Raw genomic sequence first — 5,839 nt, 5'->3', positions numbered from 1 at the left:
TCCTCACTTGGTCGAACAACACAAGTGATGGGATACGAAGTGCACCCTTTTGTAGCTAAACCCACTCAGTTGACTTAGCCAAGTGATAGGATGTGAGGCCCAATCCTTTTGTAGTTGTGCCTACTCGGCTAACTGAATCAAGTGATAGGATGTGAGGCGCAGTCCTTTTTAGATGTACTCACTTAGCCATCCAAGCTGAGTGCTTATGTGGTTTGCTTACGAACTTTGAGAGGAAGATTTTCATCACTTCGAGGATTGGAGCTCGAGTCAGCTTGCTCGAGCGAGGCAAATTCTGTTCAAGTGTGATTTGGTGGTGCTAGGAGAATAAGACGCATGTATTATAGGGTTTTGTAGACTTTGAGCGGGAAATGGAAAGTCACAAATCCCGAGGTGAGCCTATCGCACGACATGTGTATGACAGGGATTTCTTCTTTGTTTTGAGCAGGAAGTTGAATGGTCACACCCAATCGCCAGCTGCTGCGTGCCCCCTTTGATAGACAGGATGAGTAGAAGAGGATAAAACTCTTCAAGGTGACTGTACATCTTCCTTCTCGTCTTTTGGCTTCTTTGTTTCCTTTCAAAAACCCTCTCTAGTTGCAATGGCGGTGTACACACAATCTTCACTGTCATTCACGGTAAAAACTCAAATCTTTTACAAAACTCAACTTTTTTTTTTTGTTTTTCGCATTCTTTGCATTTTTAGAACAATTTCAGTGTGTTTTAGGCTATAGTTTTTTGGAGAGGTTTTGAGGGAGTTGAATTTCTTGCGTTTTTCACTAGTTTTCTTATTTTTTTTCCCTGAGAAATTGAGTCTGAATAGCTTTGGGAGTGATTGTGTTAAGTAAACGGGAGTATTAGTAGTCCTTAGGCTTTTTCTTGGCGAATCTGGTGTTTTTGGTGAAATCAAAAAACTGGAGTTTATTTGGAAATTCTGGGTTTTTTTGGGTTTGTCGAGTGAAGGAAGACAAGTTTGACGTGCTTAGGGCAACCATTTGACTTGTCTCGGTGTTCCTGTCCGAGTTGAGTGAAGTGTTGTTTGGTGTAAAGGGGCTAGTTGAAGTTAGGGTTGCCTTGGTCGTCCAGTTGGTTCACCAGACCGAGTTGAGTGTAATGAGAGTCGTTGTGAAGGTTTACCTTGATGTTGTACTTCGAGTCAAGTGAAGAGAGTCATATGGATATGGACACATGTGGGGGGGGGGGGGGGGGGGGGGGGGGGGGGGGGGGGGGGGGGGGGGGGGGGGGGGGGGGGGGGGGGGGGGGGGCGCAGTACAAGCGTGCTCCCATTATGGTGGTACTGCTAGAAAAGGGCAATGTGCTAGTGGAAATTCCCAAGGGGTTAAACTTGGCTGTCTTCCAATAAAGTGGTACTGTTGATTTGGGTAGCAACAGTTCTGAGAGGCAAGGGATGAGTGGGGAAGAAATGGACGACAAGTCCAATAGCTTTGAAAGTGATGTTTTGACTAGTGGCGGGTCGGTAAAGGAGTCGAGCTGATCGGGTAGCTGAATTTTAGGCACTGACTACCTGCCTCTATTCAAGGAGAATGATGAGTGGCAGATTCAGATGCAATACCACATTCCTAGCTCTATTAATATCAAATACCAAAGAGCTACAAAAGGGTCGACTAGGAGGCAAAATGATGGGTGAGTATGTACGAGTTGTGGTTTCACGATGGTTTACGTCTTCCTATACCTCGACTTGTTTGGAAGGTGTTGAATCACTTCATGATCGTACCAACACAAATAATTCTGAACAAGGGGAGAGTGTTACTATGCTTGGAGGTAATGTGCGCTCAGAATCGAGTGATGTTTGGTTTGCACGAGTTACTACACTCTTATTATTTGAAGGAGAACGATCGAGAGTAAGGTAGATACGTCATCACCCTAAGACACGATCGCATCCACCTGGTGACCAACCTTAGGTTGAGTGACCAGAACTGGAAGGAGCAGTTCTTCTTTATGAGGGGCGAGGCCATATTCGACGAGAGAGGCCAGGGCGAGATACCATACACATGGAGAGCCACAGGTGAAAGATTGATTCTTATCTATACTTGTGATTACTTAGTCTTATTCTCCCTTTCTCTTGCAGATCCCGACTTCAACCGAGCCGGACAGAGCAGAGACGGTTTAGACATGACAGCGAGGGAAGTTCTTGCCGTTCCAAAAGAGTAGAGAGACTGGAGAGTGATCTTGAAGGAATCTAACTTGAGAACGAGTCACCCGTGGGTCGGATTTGAGGATGTTCAAAGAGGTATCCCATTCTCCTCATCAAAGCATTTGTGGCACATGCTGTTGATTCGTTACAAAAACCACATACTATTCGGGCATTAGTTTCTTCATAAACTAACACATGAAAAGTTTGCCATTGTAGATAGGCTGATGAGGAATCTCAACGTGGACATACCGAGTGCAAGTGAGGTGGCCACACATCGTAGAGCCAAGAGAAAAAGGGAGTCAGTCCCGAAGAGAGTCCAAGCCCAGCAAACTGAGTCGACTCCTCCAGCTGGACAGTTATCGGTTGAAGCTAGCTCATCGAAGGAGGTCCAATTTGATGAGGACGAGAAGCTGACGATCACTTTCCCCAACACAGCCTCGGTCTATTCCGACGCAGTTGGGATGGGTCATCTGGCCAAATCATTTTTGCTTCCCCCTGAAAAGACCTGAATAAATCAGATGGGGATGACTGCCGCGGCGGAGTGGCCAATGACTCAGTAACTTCTGGTAACTCTTAATTTCTAACTTTTTTGTTAAGTTATGAAGCTTAATTGCATGCTTTCATATAGGCTTTGAGTGGGATCCTTTATTTGAAGAAAATAACGATTGCTCAGGATGCATGAATTCAGGAGTTGACTAAGTCCAACACCAATCTAAAGAATCAAGAAGCCCAGGCGCTAAAGAATAAGAAGGAAGGCTCCGCCAAGCAGCGGCAGGCTGATAATCCTAGGATTATACTATTTTCTATATGATTTTTTGTAGGATTTTCAGATACTTTTTATGAGTTTTGTGCTTGAATTGTTACTTAATTCTGCATATTTTATGTTTCAGGCCAAAATATGCAGTTGGAGAAAAACATAGCAAAAATGAGTTTCTGGATCCTAAATCAACGCAATTTTAAAGCTCGGGGAAATTCTGATGCTGATTGGAAGCACCCTCAGAGTTTGTTCCTATTGGAGATCAAGAAGTTCGAAGATTCAAGTGAAAAAGCAAGCAGATGGTAGTTTTGTAAATTCACAAAGAAGATTGGAAGTTTATTATGGCAAGCTAGCCTCTGGAATCACGGAGCAGATCAACTCAAGTCAATGCCACAACGAAAACTGCAATTTTATGTTTTTTTTAAAATGATGCGTTTTCCTTTTATAGTGTTTTAATCCTAGGGTGGTTTTTGGCTACTATTTAAAGAAAAGTTAGCCCATTTTTTAACGAGGTCGACATTTTAGGAAATAGGGAGAGGAGAAAAAGATTGGAAGAATTTGGGTCTCCAAATTAGAGAAGTTTTCTTTTCCCTTTCTTCTTTTATGATGTTGAACTCTGATCTTTTTATGTATTTGCTATTTATTTCCATTTTGAACATGAACTAACTCGTTTTTGGATTAGGGTTCTGATGGATCTTAGTTTACAATGATTTAATCTATAATATCTTGTTGTTTTTGGGTTCTATTGCATGGATTAAGTGCTTATCTTTGTTCTTAATGCATTTGATTGTTGGGTTTTTGATTTAAATGAATGTTGAGCATGATGAGACTGAGAAGTGATTCATGTGTTAACTTCTTAAGATAAACACCATAGATTGAGCGAAAACTAGACAAATGCGATCTATGAAATCTTTATAGGATTCCACTTGCTTAAGGGACTTTTAACTATTGAATTTCAATTTGTTGGGTGCGGAAGTTTAGTAGGTATAAGTAGTGAATTATAGCTTGAGAAGGTATATTTTACAATCTAGGGAGTTCGATTTGTAATCTTTCCATGTGAATTTGAGGATAATAGGATTATTAGGTTGAATTGGAGTAACTTAGTGAAATCGAAACCCTAACCTCTCCTTTTGATTTGTATTTCGTTGTTGAATTACTTTTGTTGTGTTAATTTTATGTTTCAATTTAGTTTTTAGTAGCTCCTGCAAATCCAACATTTTTGTATTCTTCAATTAGTTATAAAATTTTGAAAATCGGTACTTACCACGCAATCCTCGTGGGAGCGATACTTTACTTCATCACTTTATTACTTTTTATGACTAGTGCACTTTCTAAATATGCATATGAAATAATCACGCATCAAGTTTTTGGTGCTGTTGCCAGGGATTGATTTTGTGTTAGTATTGAAGTTTTCTCGTTTTTGCTAAATTGAAGTTTAATTTTCGATTTTACTTATTTTAGTTTAATTTTTGTTTGCTTGTGATCTCACGCTCTTTTTGTTTCCTTTGTAGTTTTTGCGAAAAGCAAGAAATCTTCCTGTGTTTCCTATTGATCCAAAGATTGAAAGAACTGCAAGAAGACTCATCAGAGAGGGAAGAGAAAGAGAAGAGAGAATCATTGAGATGGCTAAAAATAGAACCTTGAGGGAGTTTTCACTTCCACAAGTTGATGGGTGCAGTCTGAGCATAATGAGACCGCCTGTTGAGGTGAATAACTTTGAGATAAATCTGGCTATAATCCAGATGATTCAACAATCAATATAGTTTGGGGGTGGTCTAAAAGATGATCCTAATTTGCACATAGCCAACTTCTTGGAAATCTGTGACACATTCATGCACAACGGGGTGACAGACGATACTATTAGGTTGCGACTGTTTCCAGTCTCATTGAGAGATAAGGCAAAAGAATGGCTAATGTCATTACCTACTGGAACTATCACAACATGGAATGATCTAGCATAAAGTTTCTCTACAAGTATTACCCACCAACTCTTTCAACAAAGATGAGAAATGACATTACCTCGTTTGTACAAAGCAACCATGAATCATTATATGAAGCATGAGAGAGATACAAGGAAATGTTTAGGAAGTGTCCACACCATTGTTTGCCTGTTTGGATGCAAGTCCAAACGTTTTATCTGGGTTTGAAACCAAATGTTCGAACAATGGTAAATGCAGTAGCTGGGGGAGCTTTACAGAACAAGACACTGGTGGAAGCTCAAGAGTTACTTGAAGTTTTAACAAGTAACAACTACCAAAGATCGGATGAGAGAATAGTGCTGAAGAAGTCCATGGGTATTCATGAAGTTGGTGCTTACATAGCCATTTCAACCCAAGTTGCCACACTTCAAAAACAAATAGTAGGTATGCATGTTAATTCGATTCAAACACCACATGTAACATGTGATTTTTGTGCACGTAACCATGAAAGTATTGACTGCCAAGTGAGGAACACCTTTGCCTCATCCTCCTCATCATCAGAGTAAGTAAACTATTTGGCTGGGAATCAGAGACAATAGAATAGTCCATTCTCAACACCTACAATCCTGGTTTGAGAAATCACCCGAACTTGCCTTGGGGCAATCAAAACAATCAATTAAATCAAAGAAAAGTGCCAAACCATCAACCAGGGGTGAATTTTTAACCACTTGAACAGAAAGTGTCAAAATTGGAAGATATGTTTGGGAAATTCATGCAAGAAACCACAGGTTTTATGAATGAGATGCAGTCAAATTTTAGAAATCAATGAGCGTCTATTCGAAACTTGGAGGTGCAATTGGGTTAAATTTCAGAAAAACTGAATGAGAGTGCTCAAGGCTCCTTACCAAGTAACATGGTGAGAAATCCATGTGAAAAAGAAAATGGCATAACTTTAAGAAGTGGAACAGTCTTAGAAGAAGTTGAACCAAAAGGGAAGGATGAGAACCCACT

At 40.5% G+C, this 5,839-nt stretch overlaps 1 non-coding gene across 1 annotated transcript; it reads right to left on the bottom strand.

Moving 5' to 3' along the window:
- Window positions 1–4,908: 4,908 nt before the first annotated feature.
- LOC116125214 lies at window positions 4,909–5,015 on the bottom strand. Its single transcript, XR_004127302.1, has one exon. It is a non-coding gene; the product is annotated as a small nucleolar RNA R71 (small nucleolar RNA).
- Window positions 5,016–5,839: the final 824 nt, after the last annotated feature.

Source organism: Pistacia vera, unplaced genomic scaffold, assembly GCF_008641045.1.
Source record: "Pistacia vera cultivar Batoury unplaced genomic scaffold, PisVer_v2 Contig160, whole genome shotgun sequence".
Classification (NCBI taxonomy): domain Eukaryota; kingdom Viridiplantae; phylum Streptophyta; class Magnoliopsida; order Sapindales; family Anacardiaceae; genus Pistacia; species Pistacia vera.
The sequence above is the reverse complement of the archived record's forward strand: the minus strand, read 5'-3'. Positions and strand labels throughout refer to the sequence as shown.